This window comes from Cottoperca gobio, chromosome 24, assembly GCF_900634415.1.
Source record: "Cottoperca gobio chromosome 24, fCotGob3.1, whole genome shotgun sequence".
Taxonomy (NCBI): Eukaryota; Metazoa; Chordata; class Actinopteri; order Perciformes; family Bovichtidae; genus Cottoperca; species Cottoperca gobio.
Genome location: NC_041378.1, coordinates 12,108,246 through 12,120,785, shown reverse-complemented (window position 1 = coordinate 12,120,785; position 12,540 = coordinate 12,108,246).

Here is a 12,540-nt window from a genome sequence, read left to right as displayed (position 1 = left end):
CTGTGTTGTCATGTGTTGTACCATATTAACATGTATCAGAGTAAGTCTTAAGTCTTAAGTCTTAAGTCAGAACCATACCATTACACATATAAATTAAGGACCAACTAAAATGAAATGAAACATCAACCTAAAGCTGGGGTAGTTTCTCTATCTAGTAACTTTGTGAGCATTACTGTCTGTACGGATAGTTTATTTGTGTTCTGGTACCTGAATGCACCACAACAGACAGGAAGTCCTCAGATCTTCCTTTTAAGTAAAAATAACAATACCACAGTGTAGAAATACAAGTAAAAGTCAAACATGCAAAATTGTACTCATAAAAGCACAACAGTATTAGCATCAAACTTTACTTTACTAAAAGTATGGCCCATTTTAGAATAATGCATATTATTACCACGGGGATCAGCTAAGTTTGATCTTCTCTTAAACCTATAATAATACATTTACTTGTTGATTCTATTTTGTATTATTAATCTGAATATGCCAAGTAACTAGTGACTAAAGTTTTCAAATAAATGCTGTTGAATAAAAAAGTAAAATATTTGCTTCTGAATGGTAGTGTAAAGTATAACATGGAACTACTTAAGTAAATCACATCAACTGAACCCAAAGGGGAACACCAAATTAAACAAGAATTCCAAAATGTTATTTATATGGCCAAGGAAGTTCACTAACATGCTAGCTAAGATGGGAAACGTGTTCAATGCGAACATGTTAGCATGTTGGTGTTAACATTTAGCTCAAAGCACCACTATGCCTAAGTACAGGCTCGCAGAGCCGTTAGCATGGTTCATCAATGTATTGCATTAGATCAGTGGTCTTCACTATTTTTTAAGTAAGGGCCACATTGATAGGACAAAGTCAATAGGAGAGCCACTGTTACCGCAAAGTATGAAAAGCCACACCCAGAACATACAATATGCAATGCAGCTAACCAATACAAGCAGGATTGCCTTAATACTAGGATGATGTTGTCAAACTCTGCAAACAATATTTCTGCTGAAGCCAAAAGCAGTGTTTCACAATTTGAGTCTGAGAAGGGTTTTTTTTCCCGAGCCAAAATCCATGCGATCTCAAAAGATGCCTCAGATGTTCAGCTGTATTAGTTGTCCTGTGTTTGAGCCTTTGTTTTCCAGAAACAGAAGAAAGGTGCTTATTGACTAATTTCATTTCCAGGTGCGTAAGTTTCGTTGAATTTTGGATGTGTCGTTTAGAAATGCGGCTCCAAATGACTTCTCTTGAAACCAGAGCAGGTTTGTTTGCACATTAAGCACGAAGGGTTCGACTCGTGGAGGACAAAAGAAATTCCTCTGTCCACTTTTCTTGAATTTTCCTTTGCTCGTCTTGTACGGCTCGTACCTTTCTTTTTTAACGGGAGCAGCTGTTGTCTGTCCACAAACCACATCTCCAGCATCTTCCTCTCGATTGGCGGTGGTTTGATGCTCCAAAGACAAATCTTAATTTTCCTCGTTTGTCACGCTTTGTTTCTGTCCACCTGGTGTGTAACTTTTTAAAATAAGAAATCGATCCATTGTACGTCTATAGAAACACGCGTTAACTAGCATGTAATGGTGAAACGAGTCCACCGGAGCCAAGCTAACGCAGGTATGAAGTGCCAGGTTGGTCGTAGTGTCCTCCCATTTAAATGTTAAAATTTAGCGATATAAATTATTTTTTAACAAATGTCCATATTCATAAGCATGCTTATGATAACATATTTAATGAGCTTAAGTTTATTTATTTCTATACTAGACCACCACGTATCTAAGAGCACATTCACCATTGTAGTGCTGATAGACCGCCAAAACTGGCAACTCCGCAGTGAGTCAGTGTCGAGCAAGTTTAAATATCTTGTTTCTAGTCTATATTTGCATCTTCTATCAATTATTTGTATTATTTGTAGGCTAATAGAGCAGACACTGTGTTTTAATGGGTTATATGTAATAGCCCTGCTTGTTTTTAGTGTTTTTATGAAATATCTGTATTGACTGCATAATCATATCTATCACCCCTTTGTTTAGCCCACTGCCACGTGAGCCACCAATTAAAGCTTGGCGAGCCGCGCAATGAGTAACACTGCATTAGATCATAGTTTTCAGATGCTACATTGTTTATTTTAATTTTGACAGCAAGTTCAGCTGTATTGAAATACATGCAGGAACCCATTTTACATGTCATAGAAGTATTCACGTTTGCGATAAAGGTTTGGTAGGAACCTTGATATTTTTGATCATTTTAAATATGAAGACTTTGACAAAGGTCATGTCTCCAAAATCAAAACCTAAGTATCTTGACAGATCTTGGAAAGAGTTTATCTCGACGTGGGTCTCTGTTAACGATTATGTCTCAAAACATGTGTATGTCAGTGCATGTGTGTGCTGTGTGTTTGAATGTGCCCGCGCATGTTGCTGGGTGCTCCTGTGTTAAGTTTTCCAGAGCTCTCTGCCTGAGTAATGGTTGACATTCACAGTAACAAAGCTAGCTCTGTGCCCCGACCTGTGTGTGTGTGTGTGTGTCTGTGTGTGTCTGTGTGCAGGGGTGTTAGTTAGTGTGTGGGTAATGTGAGGGTGTGCGTGAGGGAAAGCACGGCTGATAGAAAAAGGGAAAGCAAGAGAATTTGCCAGTCACACACACTAAGGCTTTGCCTGCATTTGGACGGCGTTCAAAGAAGAGGCTGAGGCCTGTTTGGGTATGTGTGTGTGTAGGTGGGTGAGTGGATGTGTTTTTATATGTAGCCAGGATGAATTCACGGGGCCATATTTCACTTCTGCTTTGAAACACGATTTAAAGAAAGATTGTATAACAACGTGTCCCAAAAGTGTCCCTTTTTAAAAACCTAAACACTGCAAAGGGTTTGTTTAAGGAGCGATGTGCTCGTACGGAACTATCTTGAATCATGTGTGAGCTTTATAACTAAGAGGTGTCGCTCATAAGTATACAAGACTGACCATGCAAACATTTAACTACTCATCACTCTGCAATCATTACCGCTACATATTTCCATACATATTTTGAAAATCTGGTCCTGCTAATTATTAAAACAAATGTTCCATGTTTGCTTTCATTATGAGAGGAAGCAGCAACACATTAAATATATATATATATATTGTTGTGATTTATGAGACTCCCAGGTGACATGGATTCCAAACTATTTGTTTAAATGAATTTGGCTGATAGATTTGAATAGTGTTTGTATTGCTCTTTGCATATTTCCGGTCATTGTCTTTTGCTTAATCCAGGCAAAGAAACAGAAGGAAGCTCCTGCTGGAGGTTGCAGCTGACTGAAGGAGGTTTATAACTGCTAGTAAAAGTCTGGATTTCCCCAATCGTAGCATAAAGATGTCAAACATGCAGGTTATTATATTGTTATGTTCTGTTATGTTAGCATTTCACAGCTCCTGAAACGTAGTTCTAAGGAAACCTGGTGAATGTATGCAAGAGGCAAACATGCAGAAACACATAAAGCATGCTTGCTTGTGTGGGAGGTGTGTAGGAAAGACGTGAGGGACAGAGAGAAGAGGAGTGATACGAAGAGAGGAAGAAAAAGAGTGAGCTTGAGAGTGGCAGAACAAGAGAGACAAAAGAAAGAGAGCATGAGAGAAAAAGTTGTACAATATTTACTGCATATTAGCCAGGTTGTGTTGACATGAAGGGAAACATACTTCTTCTTCTTATCGCATTGAACACTTTAAAGACATCATCCATACTCTGGGAAATACACAGACTTATAAGTGTAGCTCTGGTAATATTATATACACACCAAGGTTGCAGAGAAAGATAGATGCATGCTTTGTGATTATAAGAATAATTAATAATAAGTCTGCAGAATACACAGTTATAGACTTACATTGTTTTTAAAGAGCTCTGTTTATCCCTTTTTATCCCCTCGACAGTAGTTTTAATTAATTCATGCTCTTTTGTGTTATCAACCCAAGTAGGCATGACACTTTCATTTTTTTTGTATAATAAACACATCTGCGTTGCTATGGTCATCAGCTTTTGGATTATATCAACTCATTTTTGAAGAGTGTACACGCTTAAACGGATAAAGGCTGGAATCTGAACAGAGCCATATATAGACACTGTTTGGCTGATCTTTTGACTGCTGGGCTTCTCTCCAAGGTTAAAAGGCACACATACACTGCCAGTGTTTTCCTAGTTCAAGGCACCTGCACTAGATTGGCATCTGTGTTTTTTCTTCCTTCTACAACATTTCTGTTGAGTTCTGGGGAATGAAAAGAGAAGAATCTGCTCGCAGCAGACTTACATCTTTGCGAAAGTGACACCCAGTTGTTTACTTTTCTGTCTAATGTCTAATTTCACTTTTAAGCATAAGCTCCACTCCCATCAGTAGTTTCAAACTAAACAGCTCCAGATGAACCTCATAGAGATTCATGGAAAATGCAAAACACTCAATCTCAAGATCTAAGACAGTAAAGAGTGTTTTGACAAAATCACCACGTCATCAAAACAGCTAGCTGAATAGCGTTAAAACCATAGACTGTATGTATTATATTAAAACTGAGGAATCTGCATCAACCAGATGGTCTGACTTAAGAGTTTGACTTTATAAGCATTCATGCTCACAGTTAACAACTGAATAGAAACATAATTTACATTTATAATTGAAAAAAAACCGTATATATACACATGCATCCATACGTGTATACCCATACATACACATTTACAAATACAACCATACACTTGTATACAGCCTTGCAGACATTACAAAAAATGCCATTAAACAACACAATACGACACGAGCTAACACAAAAGAGAAAAACAAACACAAACAACCACACAAGACATCAGCTATCCATCTTAAGATCTTACTTGAATCACCTAATTTCATTAGTTTAAAATGTATTCAGTGAATCGATTAGTATCTACAGATTAACCTGCAACTAACTTTGGCAATGGACTAATCATTTAACTTCGTCATGAAGCTAAAACAGGCCAAACATTTGCAGGTTCCTGCCTCTCAAGTATTAAATATTTACTGCTAATCTCTATTTTATATCACAATAAAATGAATTTATTTGTGGATGGACTATTGCACCTACACAAAATATCACCTTTTGCTGTGTTATTGGCTGTTTTTCCAATTTTTCTTTTGACATTTTAGAGTCTCAAAGATCACCAAACTAATTGTTATTTGCAGCCTTACACCTACAGCTCCGATTAGTTTTTTAAAAATATTAACTTGCTGTCAAAACCAAGTGGGAGCTGCGCCTAAACTTGTACTATGTACAGAAAACCCCAGCATCATGTTTCACCTTTTCAGAAAGATTGATGAAAGAAACTAAAGCTAGTGGAGCAGAAGCTACAGTAGAACGGAAGTAGGGCAGAGCTCATGAAGGCTTCACTATGAGAGCATGATGCAGAAGGTGTGGTGTTAATCATGCTGTCTGCACTTTAAACAATTTTGATACACCTGTTGGTTCTTGAAAAAAATAATCCATTATATAAACAGATGTCTTTTGGAATGCAGACTGCACCCATACTGAGAAACACACACTCAAATATGATAACACCAACACACCCTCTGAGTACAGCACATAGTTGCACTCTGCACAACAACACAATACTGCACACACACAGTTTTTCCTCTAACTACCATACTGTAACTACAACCAATGTCACACTGACTCACATCCCTTTTTTTTATCAACATTTGAAATGCGGTCACATGCATGCACTGACCCAGACATTAAATCTTCACCTGCACTTGTTCATCCGACCGTGAATATGAGCTCATCTCCAACAGCAAAAAGAAAAATGTTTTTGTAGTGGACGGGACTAAAACTGAACTGTAACTCAAGTGGGTCGGCACAAAAAATATCAACACACACACACACACACACACGCACGCACGCACGCACGCACGCACGCACGCACACGCACACACACACACACACACACACACACACACACACACACATACACACACACACACACACTCTGTGTTTGCACTGCAGTGGAAAATCTTCACTACCACGGCGGCCGGTTGCTTAGCGACCCAGTGACGTCAAACCGAGTTTCCCTCTCACAGCTGTGTGTGTGTGTGTGTGTGTGTGTGTGTGTGTGTGTGTGTGAGAGAGAGACAGAGTCTGTACGTTTATGTGTGTTCAACTCTTGTTTGCGTGTGTGTGTGTGTGTGTGTGTGTGTGTGTGTGTGTGTGAGAGAGAGAGACAGAGTCTGTACGTTTATGTGTGTTCAACTCTTGTTTGCGTGTGTGTGTGTGTGTGTGTGTGTGTGTGTGTGTGTGTGTGACTTGGCTTACTGTGAGAGGGGAATCACTGGTCAGTTCTTCATTTGGTGTTATTGTGTGAGGTTGCTGGTAAGAGTGCGTGCATGTGCGTGTTCAAGCACCCCCCCCTCCCCTCCCCCCCTCCCCCACCACCTCGGTCAGTTACAGAAGCTGACATTTTTTGGGTGAAGAGTAGTCTTAGTGGGATCCAGTGCAGAAGTGTGGTTTCACATGGTTTCAGAGCTGTCGCTGGGGAAACCCTACTGGATACATGAATGCAAGTGTTTGTGCAGAAAAAGGGATTTATAGAACGACTCGTAAACTGGAGATCCACGGATTGCATTTCTAAATGTAACGGCTATTTTAACATAACTTTTCTAGACTTTTTGTTTTATTTTACTCATCAGATTCAATAGTTGCATTTTAACATGACCATGCATTCTAAGGTTATTCTGCTTGTTAGTGAGCAAGAGAAGCAACGCCCCAAAAACAAATATGTTTCATTTAGTTTCAAGGGTTTCAGGGTTGCGGCTAGATCTAAAGTCAGATGTGCTCTTTAATGTTCCATAGTGACCTCAATATGGAAACATGTCTTTCTTATCAGACAACAGTATTTAGTTACAAAATAACTGAACATCCACATCACAAATATCTAACCCTTTTTTTCTTTTAGGTGTCCCTTTTTGTAGCCGCCAATTTCGCAAAGCTATTTTTTCCACTGGCCAGCCTTGGTTTCTAAGAGATTTATCATGCACTCTGCAAGCATCTAATGCATGTTGCTCAGCCTGCATTACACTGCCAGCTGTTTAATTGTCTGCGTGTGTAATGTGTGTGCGTGTAGCTCTCAGTCTAAACTTTGCAGACTCAGACAGTTGTAATATTTGTATCTGCAAGGGGACCTTGTGGTGAGCAATATCAAGCTTGTTGTTTCCTCAGTGCTTCTCCGTTGAAAACATCACCATGTATCAGTGTTTCCCCTGCTTCTTCACATTACACATTTGGAACCCATAGTTACCCTTTGCCAATCACCACCACGCCTCTTTTCATTCCTCCCTGCATGCAAATGAGCGATATGTGGTTGCCCTATGTAACCCTAGTTGTCTTGGTGAAAAATAATGACCTTACATCCATGCATGAGGCAATGCCCTTCTCAATACTAAATGTGATACTTGCACAATTTCATAAATAATTTGAGTTTTGCAAATGTATGTTACGTAGAAACATATCTGCAGATGTTGAAAACTGTGATGCACATATCTATAAGATATCCAGATGCAAAAGAAACTCTTTGCGTCAGTGCTTCTTTTTTGATCCGTGCTCTGTGTGTTGTTTACAGAGGGCAAGGCATTTTTTTTCTTCTTTCTTTTGTTTGTAGTCAGCGGCGGATGTGGAAAATACTGTCGCTGAGGCAAGCGGCAACCCCCCCCCCATTTCCTGTCTGCAAGAAGTTCCTTCTCTTACATTTCCTCTCTCTGTCTCTCTCTCTCTCTCTCTCTCTCTCTCTCTCTCTCTCTCTCTCTCTCTCTCTCTCTCTCTCTGTGTGTGTGTCTCTCTCTCTCTCTCTCTTGCTCTCTCTCTCTCTCTCTCTCTCTCTCTCTCTCTGTGTCTCTCTCTCTCTCTCTCTCTCTCTCTCTCTCTCTCTCTCTCTCTCTCTCTCTCTCTCTCTCTCTCTCTCTCTCCCTCTCTCTCAATGGAAACTTTACTGTTTTTCCTGCTCTCCTCTTATCCTCCAGCTGGTCTGGGGATAGAGATAGGAGACCCACAGAGACCGCGGGAGAGCAATGAGCCAGAAAAAGAGAGAGAGAGAGAGAGAGAGCGAGAGAGAGAGAGACACACACACACAGGTTGACTTTGAGGGAAGTTTTAGGCAGAGAGAGAGAGAGAGTGAAGTTTTTCATTGTATTCCAGTTTTGGGCTCATGTCCCACTTTTCTCGTTGAAGAAAACAGTAAATGTTCCTATTTTAAACACCATTATAACAAAAGAAGTAAAAATGAACCACCTTCCAAAGAAGCAAACGTCCCTGTTTCGTCCCGTGTCCGATGATTGACAGCCAGCACAACGTAAAATAATGCACACACTGATATGGAAAAACACTCATTGACTGGTTTCAGCTGTAAAGCCAGGCTCAAAATTCTGGATGTTGATTTTTTACACATGGTTCCCTGGTATTAAAAGAAATCTTGTTTTTCCTTAAATCGTCCTTATGTATCCTAACATTATTGCTGAAATAAAGAGAATAATGAAATTATAGTGTTCAAAAAAATAACTTACAAGTTCTTCATTTGTTTTCTACATAAATCATCTTTTGCTAACACATTTAAAAACTCACCATTAGCATTTGTTATCTACATGTCACACGTTTAGACACATTCATGCAAATTTTATCTTCACAGGCTCACAAAAGGCGATAGTCATCTGCCAGGTGTGAAATTATTGTTTCACAAACTCAGAATCCAAATATTTTTTATGTCTGAGTTTTCACTTTTATATATATATATATATATATATATATATATATATAAAATCTCAGATGTTACAGGCTGACGGTGCATCGTAGGAGCTACATCAGCTCACCATAGAGCGTGTGGGAGCTGCTGTTTAGGATGTTTCCTTTTGTCTTGTTTCTGTCACAATCTTTCTGTTTCTCACACACACTTAATAGCCATGAGCAAAAGCAAAACAAGTCTTTAAAACTTATGCACACACACACACACACACACACACACACACACACACACACACACACACACACAAGTTAGGGCATCCCTGACCTGGGGGGGGGGCTGTCTCCAGTCTCTCTGCCTGGTTCTCCCACACTGTTTTTTTTTGTCTTTAACTGTTTTAGAACAATTTAACTAAACCCTGAAGGATTCAGCTGGGGTTTCCCCTGGGCACGCACGCACACACACACACACACACACACACACACACACACACACACACACACACACACACACACACACACACACACACGCTATACTTAGTCTGCATTCACACCTACACACCCACTCACACACACTCTGTCTATGTCTTTCAAATGCTGTGACCTGTGTGGAGATTTGCATGTCCAGATTATGTTTGTCCTCTGTTTTGCCAATCAAATGATGCACAATTGTTTATCCCTGCACGCCCATGCACACACACACACGCACACACACACGCACACGCACACGCACACGCACACACACACACATGAGAGGAGCCTGCAAGTTTTTAAAGGCAGAGAGTTCAGGTGCGTTGCAGCAGAGCTGGAAAGATTACCAGTCACGTCAGTTTGTCTGACAAAAAGTCTGTTTGGCCACGATGTGGCCTGCATGGCTCTATTCAGTGTGGAGTGTTGTTGTGTCAGTCGGAGCCATCTTTATCATTACCATCATCCTCCGCACCAGCCACTTTCAGGTACTGTCAGGTTTGCAATTACTGTCACAGAATGCTCTTTATCCCTGGATGTATCCCTTGTTTACGGATTGTTTAATGGAAAGATTAAAGAATATTATTGGATAAAAACAGGCTTTAACCGATAGATTTCATGAAACTTAACAAACTGGGATTTGTTTATGAAACGAGCTTTGAACCTAGATTTTGCCAAAAGAATCTGGACTCGCAGAGACGTCTGTGTTTTAAACGTTAAACGGTCACTAAAGAGGTTAAAAAGTACGAAGACTACATAGAATGGGTAGCAAAGGGAGTAAACCAGTTGAAGGGTCACAGGGGCCCATTGTTGATCTCATGCTTTCAAAATATGGCTCTGATAGTTTAAAACAGGTGAACAGTTTACAAGAATGGTGTGATGAATGTGGTTTCCCGGAGGGTCGTTGAGTACGGCACAGATACAGAAACTAGGCATGATTTCCAATGCTATTTTATATTATTTTAATTCTTCTATTTCATACTATTTTATAATGGTACTTCACACTCATTTACATCAACACTGTGATTATTGTACTGTAAATGCTCTTATTCTGTCTAATCTTCTACTAATTGTTATGTTTTTGCTGTGAAGCACTTTGGGCTGCAATTCTTGTATGAAAGGTGCTATACACATAAAGCTTATTATTATTCACTACTTTTAGACTTAGATTTTATTGAGCAATAATAATCTTGTTAATAGTTTTTGTTTTTATTACACACAAACCAAACGTTTTCTCTCCTCTCCTCCTGATTGAATTTTAATGTCTCGAGCGACTAGATCTACACACTGTGACAACGTCTGTTATTACTCACACTTGAGATACTCCAGACTTTCTCTTTTCTCTCTCTCCTCTCTTGCCCTCCAAAGCTCTCTTTCTCTCACACACACACACACACGCACACACACACACACACACACACACACACACACACACACACACACACACACACACCAGCTGTAACAACATGGGAGATGGATGACAATTGGAGTTGACAGAGAAAGTGCAGACCCTGGCTACTTACCAAGCTGTAGCCTGATACTCTTGTGCTCTTGCTAACTGGCTAAAGATGATGGAAAAAATGAGAAGGGGAGTACCATTCAGTTTGACTTATTGGTGCCTTTCTGATAGTCTAAAAAGCTTAATAAGTATTGTATTTTTCTTTATAACTATAAGCCAGAAACTGTAATTGAAATCTGTCTGCTGATATGGATCTACTGACAGTGGATCATAGGGCATTTCAACATTTATTTATTCAGGGTAAAAACTGACATGCATACATTTTTAGTCATACGCACATATTAACACATGGAGTTTCCCACTATAGCTTCTGCTGGATGTTACCAATGTTTGCCTCCAGGACATCGTCATCTTACTTGAAACAATATTGAATCTTTCCAATTCTTTTCCTGACATTGTAAATACAGCATTCTGCTGAAGCATAGCAAATTACAGAATTATTTCAAAAGGACTTGTGATCAAGAAATCCGTTTAGCAGACTTGCTACAAAGACTTTCCATTGTTGCACCTTTGAAAGGCACATGAAAACAACCCTGATGATATCCCAGGGTCAAGCTCTCTGTGAGACCCATTTCAGCTGACCTAGCCTGCAGTTAGTTTCCACCATGTGATCTCTACATGTGTGTGTGTGTGTGTGTGTGTGTTTTGCTTTTTGTCGGGGGCAAGTTTTTTTTTTCTCTCTCCTTCAGTGATGCAGAGAAAACCCCATCAGGTGACTCGTCACTCCCTCAGACAGAAAGAGAGGGATGAGAAAGTGTGTGTCCGACGGTGTGTGTGTGTGTGTGTGTGTGCGTTTGCGTGCATCTAACCATAGATAGTCATGCTATCCAGATAATGTGACATGGGTTATATATCTCCTTCTATGGTCCTCTTCTCTCTTATTTTATCCATCCTCTTTCTTCTCCTCTCATCTCTCTTCTTCTCTTCTCTAGTTATTTGTAGACATAATATTATTTCTCCTGGTGTCTCAGATGGATATCTGCTGTGTGTGAGGTACAGATATTTTGCACAAGTATAGGATCGGGAATTTCAACAAAAATTATAGATGCTGGATTTGACATCTATAATAATGTATATTGGATTCAAGTGTCAGTGTTTTATGTAAAATCAATTCTAAAAGCGGTATGAAGGATTTGTACTTTTGTTAAGGGAAAACTGAACAATTTGGAGTTTTCTCATTTTTCAATGCCGCTGCATCCACTTATAGCTCTGTCACAATGTTGCACAGCCAAGCATTGTTTAAACCCACAGAACAAGACATCTGGAGTGTTTTCCATCTGATGTAATGCTGCAGGCATAAAAAAACGTCTTGTTTGAATATTCTACTCAATAGGCATTTGATTTACTGTAGTTCCTAACAGGATACTTTAGGAGAATAAAAAGAAGTAACTTTTGGCTCATCTCAATATTTCACACTTAGACTTTCTTTCTTTTTTTACTTGTCATGTACTTATACAGTAAACATAACAGGGAACAGACAGTACTTGTAGAGAGTCTGTCAAATATTAATATATCTGTAGAAGGCAAGTCTTTCCATCACAACGACAGAGTACCGGACTGTAGAGCTGGAGACCTAGACATAAAACACTCGTCACCGAGATGAAAACAACTTGCTGTGTGTCTCTGTGTGTTGTAATGTCTTAGTTTGTCAGTGTGTGTGTGTGTGTGTGTGTGTGTGTGTGTGTGTGTGTGTGTTTGAATGCGCGCGCAGAAGTCCCGCAGTTCAATGTTCTTGCCAGGGACAGGGAGAGCCCTTGGAGAAACAGTGTGTGTGTGTGTGTGTGTGTGTGTGTGTGTGTGTGTGTGTGTGTGTGTGTGTGTGTGTGTGTGTGTGTGTGTGTGTGTGTGTGTGTGTGT